At 53.4% G+C, this 8,854-nt stretch overlaps 1 non-coding gene across 1 annotated transcript; it reads right to left on the reverse strand.

The window, feature by feature from the left end:
- Nucleotides 1–8,200: 8,200 nt before the first annotated feature.
- TRNAH-GUG lies at nt 8,201–8,272 on the reverse strand. Its single transcript has one exon. It is a non-coding gene; the product is annotated as a tRNA-His (tRNA).
- Between the last annotated feature and the right edge of the window lie 582 nt (nt 8,273–8,854).

The following is an 8,854-nucleotide window of genomic DNA, read 5'->3' on the forward strand; positions in this document are numbered from 1 at the left end:
GCAGGTCAGTGCTATGGGGGCAGCCAAGCCCCACTTTGCACAGGGGGAGATCTACATGTAACGATGCTGGTTCTGGCAGGACCCAACTGAGAGTGCCAATTCAGGACAAATTGCTTAAACAGGGCAGTTACAGCCCAAGACTGGGGTTTTTCCACCTCTAAGCAAACCAAACCAGCCAGACAGAGAGAACTTTGGTTTTACCCCACTGGCTAACCACACGTCACAAGCAATTCCCTTAAGACACTCCAGTTTCCCAGTATCACCACCAGTGCCACTCGTTAGGGGGACAAATGGTTATGAAAACCAATGCCCCAGTAAAAGAAAAAAGTTTCTCTCAATCCCAAAGGACCAAGCCCCAGACCCAGGTCAATATACAAATCAGATCTTACCCACAAATCATGCTGTTGCCAATCCTTTAGAATCTAAAATCTAAAGAGTTATTCATAAAAGGAAAAAGGTATAGATGAGAGCTAGAATTGGTTAAATGGAATCAATTACATACAATAATGGCAAAGTTCTTAGTTCAGGCTTGTAGCAGTGATAGTACAATCAAGTCTCTGGAGTACATCCACAGCTGGGATCATAGAATGTCAGGGTTGAAAGGGACCTCAGGAGGTCATCTAGTCCAATTCCCTGCTCAAAGCAGGACCAATCCCCAGACAGATTTTTGCCCTAGATGGCCCCCTCAAAGATTGAACTCACAACGTTGGGTTTAAGCAGGCCAATGCTCAAACCACTAAGCTATCCCTCCCCCAACTGATGTGTCATCAGTCCTTTGTGTAGAGCTTCTGTTTGTAGCAAAGTCCCTAAGGTAAGAAGCAGGATTGAATACCAGATGGAGATGAGGCATCAGCCTTTTATAGTCTCTTGCCATGTGGTCTTTGATTTCTTTGTCCCAAGGATGGCTATCCAGCACATGGCATAGAAAAACCTTAGAGTTCTGTCCACAGGCAGGTCCTTGCATACCTTGCTAAATCACCAGGTGTGTCTGCCTTCTCTCAATGGGTCAATTGTATAGCTGATGGTCCTTAATGGGCCATCAAGCAGGCTAGGCAGAGCTGACACCAACTTGTCTGGGATGTCACTCAGAAGCACAGCATACGTTTGAAATACAGACAGTATAGAGCCAATATTCATAACTTTAAATATAAAAACGATACAGGCATACAGACAGCATAATCATAACCAGCAAATCATAAGCTTGTCTTAGACACCTTATTTGACCCCCTTTATACAAGATTTGGTGCCACTACAGGACCTTGGTTGCAGCAATGATCTATACGGTCCCAGTTCATGTCAGTAATGTCACAAGCCAGTCTGCTCCTCTCCTGCATGTGTGTTGTGGGTCAGTGCTATGGGGCAGCCAAGCCCCACTTTGCACAGGGGGAGATATGCATGCCGAGGAACACCCCCATGTGCTGGTCAGGGGTGGGGAAACAATTGGCCCCTGGAGATAAGGCCAGGCACATAGCACAGGAGGTGGTTCCAGTCTCAGCTGCAGCAGGAGATAGGGCAGCAAGGCGGTTCCTCAGCACAGCTGGCAGATCAGAGGGCAGTGGGTGCAGAGAGCATCCCCGTGGGAGCCCCTGCCTGCTGCCAAGGGAGCGGGAGCCTGGCTGTGAACACACTCAACAGCAAACGGGCTCAGGATCAGTTCGCTCAATACCCAGCCCCAGGAGTTCCTAGCTCCCCCAGGCCCCAGGGTGTGTATCTGATAGGCATCCACTGGCCATCTGTTATCACTCTGCCAGGCCTCCTGCCATGGGGTAGGATGGACAGATGGAATCAGGGAAATGACACAGACATGGAGCAGCCCAGCAGGCCAAAGAGAGTGACTGCAGCCATTGGTCATGCCCCGCAGGTATGGCCAGTGCCTCCTGGTGTCACATGCTGGCTTCCACTGTCATGGCAACACTGGGATACTGGTCTTCTGTCCCTTACACATCTCTGCTATTGCCGGAGCTGGGGAAGCAGCAGGCTGGATCCCCCATTAACCAGCCGGGCCACCCACTCTGCCCTGGCTTCCAGTTGCCATTGGCTAAGCTGCTGCCAACATATTCAGTGCCCTTGAGGTCGGAGCTTCTGCTTGCTGAGATGACTATTGTGGCAAACCCCGGCAGTGAGTGTGACACTGGGCAGCGGCACCTTTGAAATCACAGGTCATTAGCCAATGTCACCAATTCCAGAGAAGCCAATGCTAGTCCTGGTGCCCCAAACGAATCGTTAAAATGGTATCTGAGAGGCTCTGGTACCCCAAAATCCAGCACAAATCCGTTTGGAGGAAACAACAGCTCTGCCTAGGCTAACCTCTTTAGCCTGGGCACAGGGCAGTGCTCAGACAGGCAGGGTGGAGAAGCCCTCATACCTGCTCCTGATGATGCTGTCTAGCCCTGCTGTGCCCATGACTGGGGAAGACTGAGAAACTCCAGAGGGACCAGCCCAAGCGAGGTGAATGAGCAGCACCGTGGGAGGTGAATGACAGTGCTGATAGGTGCAGAGCAAAGCCCATTGGAAGGAACAATCTGAGCCACACCTTAGGGCTCTTAGTGAATAGCGTCAGCTCAGGGGGTGGGATACAGGATATGGCTGCCTGCGGGTGTGATGTTTGCATGGTGCAGGTGCAGGTGCATACCTTGTATGGGGAGCTTGGGGGTGTTGTGCTGGGAATTCAGCCTGGAATGATGCTGGCACTGAGACAGTCACATACACCTGCAGGGAAGGCACAATTAATGCATGTGTTCTGGTTATGAAAGGGTTACAAACGTGAGTAGAGAATGGGCTGAGGCTCAAATTGAGGCAGCTGCTGGGAAGTGACTGGTCTGTGCGCTCTGGCTCTGAAAGGGTGACAGCTGCTGGGGAGGGCCTGGGAGCAGGGATGCTGTTGCCTGTACTCCAGGGGGCAGGATGAAGCCAGGAAGGTCTGTGTCACTGGGGTGGGGGCTCTAGGACGGCCATTTGAAGTCAGAAGGGTTTGGCGATGGGAGCAGGGATGCAGACCAACTCCCCACCCATTCTGCTCCTCCCTCCTGGCCCGGAGCAGCCCAGGGTTCACTGCAGACGCCCAGCAACTGAACATTTCACAGGACCGCTGACAAGCCGCTGCTCCTGTGTTAGTTGAAGAACTTTATCAAAGGGGCTTCTGCACTAGAAAGGCAGGAGCTTCACACCTTTGAGCCAGGCAGATGCAGGCTCTCAGGCTAGTGTCAGGGCCTCTATAGGAAAGCCAGAGCTATGGGACCCGCTTACATCGGTAGGATTTGCATTACTGTGGCACCCACATAGGCCGCACCATGCCAGGCCCTGCACAGACATAGGCTCTGCCCATGTAAGCTTCCAGTCTCAATAACTGAGCCAGGACACAGGTCGGAGAAAGGACAAGTTATTCTCCCCGTTTCACAGATGGGGAGTGAAGCCCAGAGATGGATTTGCTCCCAGTCACACAGGGAGTCTGGCAGAGCAGGTGTAAGCGGGGGAATAGTCCTGCTATTGTGGGGAACTTTCCTGGCTTATACACTACCCCAGTGAAATGGGCTAGCGAAAGGATCTGAGTCCTCGCTCCCACTTCCTTTACCCAGAGGCCTGCCTGACCTCAGGGGCTCCCTTTCCACTCTCCTGTGTGGCAGAGTCCTTGTAACCCCAACAAGGGTGGTCCCAGGATTCCTGTGGGGCTCAACCCCCCACCTTGTCATGGTCACTTAAGGCAGGGGCTAAGGTGTCCCCACTCTGGGGTGCTTTCTCTGCACTGGACACTTCCCTAACCCACTGATCAGTGCGTAGAGTTCAAAGCAAATACAATGTATTAAAGAGCATGCAATTAAAAAAAAAAAGGGAAACAATGGGAAAGGTGAAAGGAAAACCTGTCACCCCGCTCTGCGGCATGGAGACATTACAACCAGCTGTGGCTAGCAGGGCGGATTAAGGCAAGGGCATAAGGGGCTGCAGCCCAGGGACCCGGCTCAAGGGGCCCCCACAAAAATAAATCACAGGCAGCAATCTCCAACTCCAGGCTGCTAGCACAGCGGGGCGCTCAGGCAGGCTGCCTGCATGCTGTGGCCCCATGCCACTCCCGGAACCAGCCAATGGGAGCTGCGGGTGAGTGCTTGCGGGCACAGCCCGCGCACGGAGACACACTGTTCCCCTCCCTCCAGGGGCCGCAGAGATGTGCTAGCAGCTGGCCACTTCCGGGAGTGGAAGCTGGGGCCACAGCATGCAGGCAGCCTGCCTGAGGCCTGCTGTGCTGCCGGCTGGGAGCCACCTGCGGTAAGCGCCTCCTGGCCAAAGCCTGCACCTTGCCCCCCTCCCACACCCCAACCCCCTGCCCCTCCTGCACCAATCTCCCTCCCAGGAAAAAGACTTGTCTACAGGGGCCCCACAAAATCTAATAGCCTCAGGCCCACAGGAGACTTAATCCGGCCCTGGTGGCTGGACTGTCAGGGCAGTTCACAGCTCGTTCCTCACACATCCCAGGCCCCTGCCCAGGCCCTGGCTCTGCTCCAGGGATGCTGCGGGTCAAACAGTTGCTCTGGCAGTGGCCACACGCCTTCAGGCTCCAGGTGGCAGGACCCTTCCCCCAGTGTCACCCCCCCATCGGGGTTACTAACCCCCTCCCCCCAGTCTGGCCTGCAGGGCCTCTTGGGTGGGGGTGTCTCCCTGCACTGGGCCCTCTGCCCAGGGTCCCCCCTGCTCTCCTCAGCTGCTCACTGCACCCAGCTCCAGCTCCAGCCCCACTCTGCCTCGGCACTGCTGCTGCTCTGCCCCAAAAACCTGGGCTGCTCCTCTGGCCCCTCAGGCTCCTGCTCTCTCCTTAGCTCAGCCCCTCTGGCCAGGCAGCTTCAGCTCACACAGAGGACGGGCCCCCCTGGCCTCCTGACTCCCTCATTGGCCTACCTGCTTGTCAATCAGGCTGACCTAGAGCATTGGCCTCTCTCCACTGGTCCTGGGGGACTGTTAGTTTCAGGGTCCTGATTTCTCATCAATCCTTCCCCTTCCTTTTGGCACTGGAAGAAGGCCAACCAAAACAAACCCACTAAGTTCCAGTAAGGGGCCATGTCTCTGAGTGCCACCCCTGTAGGGTGACCAGATAGCAAGTGTGAAAAAGTGGAACGGGGGGGGGGGGGGTAATAGGCACCTATATAAGAAAAAGCCCTGATTATCAGGACTGTCCCTATAAAATTGGGACATCTGATCACCCTACACCCCATCTCACCCTCCTACAGCCCGAGCCACTCAACTGGCTCTATCATTTTGCTCAATCTCACAACTAAACAAGGGACAAATTCAAAGCACTTGGCATTGGCTAACTCTGTCTCTGTTGTAGAGTCAGGCCAGCAATGAGACCTTCTGCAAATCCCACCTGAAATAACTGAATCCCACCTGGATCTTCTGACCTGAGATGAACCAGGAGGATGCTCCAGCCAGAAGGAGTTTTGTTTGCACAGCTGCTCATAAGCTAGTCCTGGGGACTCCCCACACAAGCCGTCTCACAACTGCCCCAGACAGGCCAGGGTGGGGTGAAGGGGAAGAGAGGAAAGTTCATAAGATGTCACAACAACCAAAAACAGCAAATGTTAGTGGGGAAAGGTACGAAAGGGAGACAAACAGACTGATTTAATCCAAGCAAAAAGGCCTCCTGGTATAACTCAAGGACTGTGTTAAGGTCATGCCTGGTGGACAAGAAAAGTGTGGAATCAGAAACCAGTTATACAAAATTAGTGTGGTAGAAACTAGGCCTAATTGGTGGACACAATAATAAGGGATGGGTTATTCTGCACATCACCCTCTTTGGGGTCCTTAAAGAAAGAGACTTTGGGAGAAAAAATTGGCTACTGGAATGAACTTCACCATCATGACTGCCAGGCCAGCCATCTCCTGGGACCCCGGAGCTTCACCATCCTGATCCTGAGAGATGTCCTGAGCAGACCAGGCCAGAGAGAGGAAGAATGTAGATGACATTGCCACCGCTACCAGTGTCGGAAGGTCACCAGGCACAGAGCTGAAAGGGAGAAAGTCCAGTTCAGGAGGGCCAGGAAAAACAGATAGTAGGAATAGTCACAAAAGGGCAGGGGTGCTGGAACAATTTGTGGTGGGGGGGCCGCTGAGAGCCATTGAACCAAATTGTAAACCCTGTATATAATGGAAACCAGTTCAAGCCAGAGGGTATGGCAGCACCCCCAGCATCCCTAGTTCCAGCACCTATGCAAAAGGGTCAGTGCCTGGAAAGAGGAAAGATAGCAGCATAAGGAGAAAAGAGGGGAAGTTCAAGGAAGAACAGTACAGTTAAACTAGAGGACAAATAAATAAAGAGTCTCTAAGTAAGCGAAGAAATTAGTAGAAAAACTTCATTAGAAAACTGCAAGAAGAGTAATGCAAGAATGAAATGTGAAGGAAATACGCTCTAATTAAAGAGAAACAGATTTAGGAAATAAGGAGGAAGTGAGCTGTAGTGAAATAAGAAATAGTAAGGCCTCTAACACAAACCATCTGGCAGCATCTTAAGGTACACAAGGTGAAGTGCAGGACTAGAGAAATTGTCAGACAGCAAATGGCTTGTAAATCAGAAAAGAGCTGGGGCTAATTGTTCAATCAAGAAACCAATACATCGCATCAAGGAATCCATGTCTTTGTTTAAGCTGGAACTCAAAACAGCCAACAAAGATTGCACAAGAGGATCGCTTGATTAACCAAACTAACTTTTCCTCCAAACTCTGGGCGTACAGAGGCTGAAAACTGAGAAACTGAAAAGGCAAAGTATCTCCGTTCCAGTGCATTGTATTATCTAATGTCAAAGCCTGTCATTTCATAAATGTCAATTGTTACCTACAAAGTGAGTTTTAATTAAGATATTATTTCATATACAGTACACAGCAGTAATAGTTGACAGTAGTTTACAGTGTGACCCTAATTAGCAGTTCCTGCTAAAACAACCAATCCTGATTTATGTGTGATTATTCCCCACCCCATTGATCTCTATTTTACCCCAACTGATTGAGATCAAACATAATTTGGCCTCTAGGTTGCCTCTGCCTCTCCTTATTGCTCTGATTCAGAACACCCCTCCACCAAGCTCCCTACACAGGAACTCCCCCTGCTGAAACCAATTGGCAGCAGCACAGGGACAGAGTCCACTGTGCATGGGGCCAGGGGCCACTCAAAACATAAACAAGTCCAGGAACCCAGGTAACATGCATGGCTGCAACCTGGCATCACAGGTTTCCTGGATGCCAAACTCGGGTAACACATGCACCCTCCGCCACAGTGCAGGCATTACACATCTGCACCAAGGCACCACGGGCACAGGCACCCACATGCCAGGCTGCAGGCAGCATTTGTACTTGTCTTGGGTTTCCCACACACAGCTCTGCCAGTGCTCCTCAATCCCAACCTGCATTCTCCAGCCATGGGCTCCCTTGCCAGCACAGCTCTGCTGCTGTCCCTCAGTCCCAACCTGCAGCTCCCCCACTATCCCAGCCCTGGGCTCGCCCCACATATGAAGCTGAAATATCTTCCTAACAGAACAGTGTTGGATCAGTGGAGAAACCGGCAGGGAGTTGGGCAGTGCCTGGTGACCTCAGCACCATCATGGACAGAAAGGAGTGGGATGTGGAGCCTGCAGGACAGCTCAGTGCAGTGCCAGACGCTGCTCAGTGGGTGCCACAAGAACTGGCATATAGTAGCGGCAGCTAGGAACAGCTCCTGCAGTCCTCTCCCCAGGTGTCTGGGAGGGGCTCCCCTTCCCAGCTGCATGGCAGCCCAGATGTGCCACGGCCAGGTCTCTGTACAGAACAGTATAGCCCTCGCTCAGGCCCTGGTTTAGCAGAGCACTGGGAGAGGAGAGGGCTGGAAGTGGAGTGGTGCCCTCCTCTGAGGTACAAAACCCAGAACATTTGGGCTGGTCCTGAGCCCAGGAAACTGGACAGCTGGACAGGGACCCCCTGTGCACAGGGACCACATCCATGGCAAGGGGCGGGCAGGGAACGGTGTGGACTGGCCAGCACCACACTCTTCTGTGGCCTGGTAACTGCTGTGTCAGTAACACTGTCCCCAACCTTGTAACAGGCTGGCCGTGCCCTGTATCCTCCAAACGCCGAAACAGGCTGACTGTGCCAGGCTGCCGCCCATAAGAAGTGGATGCTGCCTGGGCTCCAGGGTCCCAGTAAAAAACTCACAGAGCCCCCATGCCGTGCTATCGCTATTGAAGCGATGCCGTGACTCGGATTCGAACCGAGGTTGCTGCGGCCACAACGCAGAGTACTAACCACTATACGATCACGGCGAGCTACTGGGGCTCTACGACAAGCGCCTGGCGCCCGCCTTCTTCAGAGCGGTGCTGATGACGTCACCATGGAGCGGGTGGGCCATTAGCTCCGCCCCCTGCCCGTTCTAAGACCCATCTCTGGAGTAGATATTGCGCATGCGGCTTCCAAGGAGGCAGGGTCGTGCGCTATCCTGCGCGGAGCTCCCTGCAGTGACTGCGCATGTACGAAATAGGGGTGGGCGGAGCAGCAGAGACGAAACCCTCCCTCGGCGCGCGCCTGGGGTACTCGGGCATTTTTGTTGCTGAGAGTTGTGGGCGCGCGCGCGTGCGCGTGTCCCCCTTTAGCGGCTGGGCGGGTGCGTGTGTTCGCGGGTCCCACCTGCTGTTCCGCCGCCCGGGGAATGGACCGGACCGGACCCGACCCGACCCAGCGCTGGCTGCAGCCTGCACAGGACCCGCACTCACAATCACACACACTGCAGTCACATCCCCACACACCGTGCACTCGCATCTGCACACATTCATATCCACACACACATACAGGTGCACTCACAGACCTCCCTACACTAGTTTGTGCACTCACACGTGGGCTCACTCATC

Source organism: Mauremys reevesii, linkage group 10 (assembly GCF_016161935.1).
Source record: "Mauremys reevesii isolate NIE-2019 linkage group 10, ASM1616193v1, whole genome shotgun sequence".
Taxonomy (NCBI): domain Eukaryota; kingdom Metazoa; phylum Chordata; order Testudines; family Geoemydidae; genus Mauremys; species Mauremys reevesii.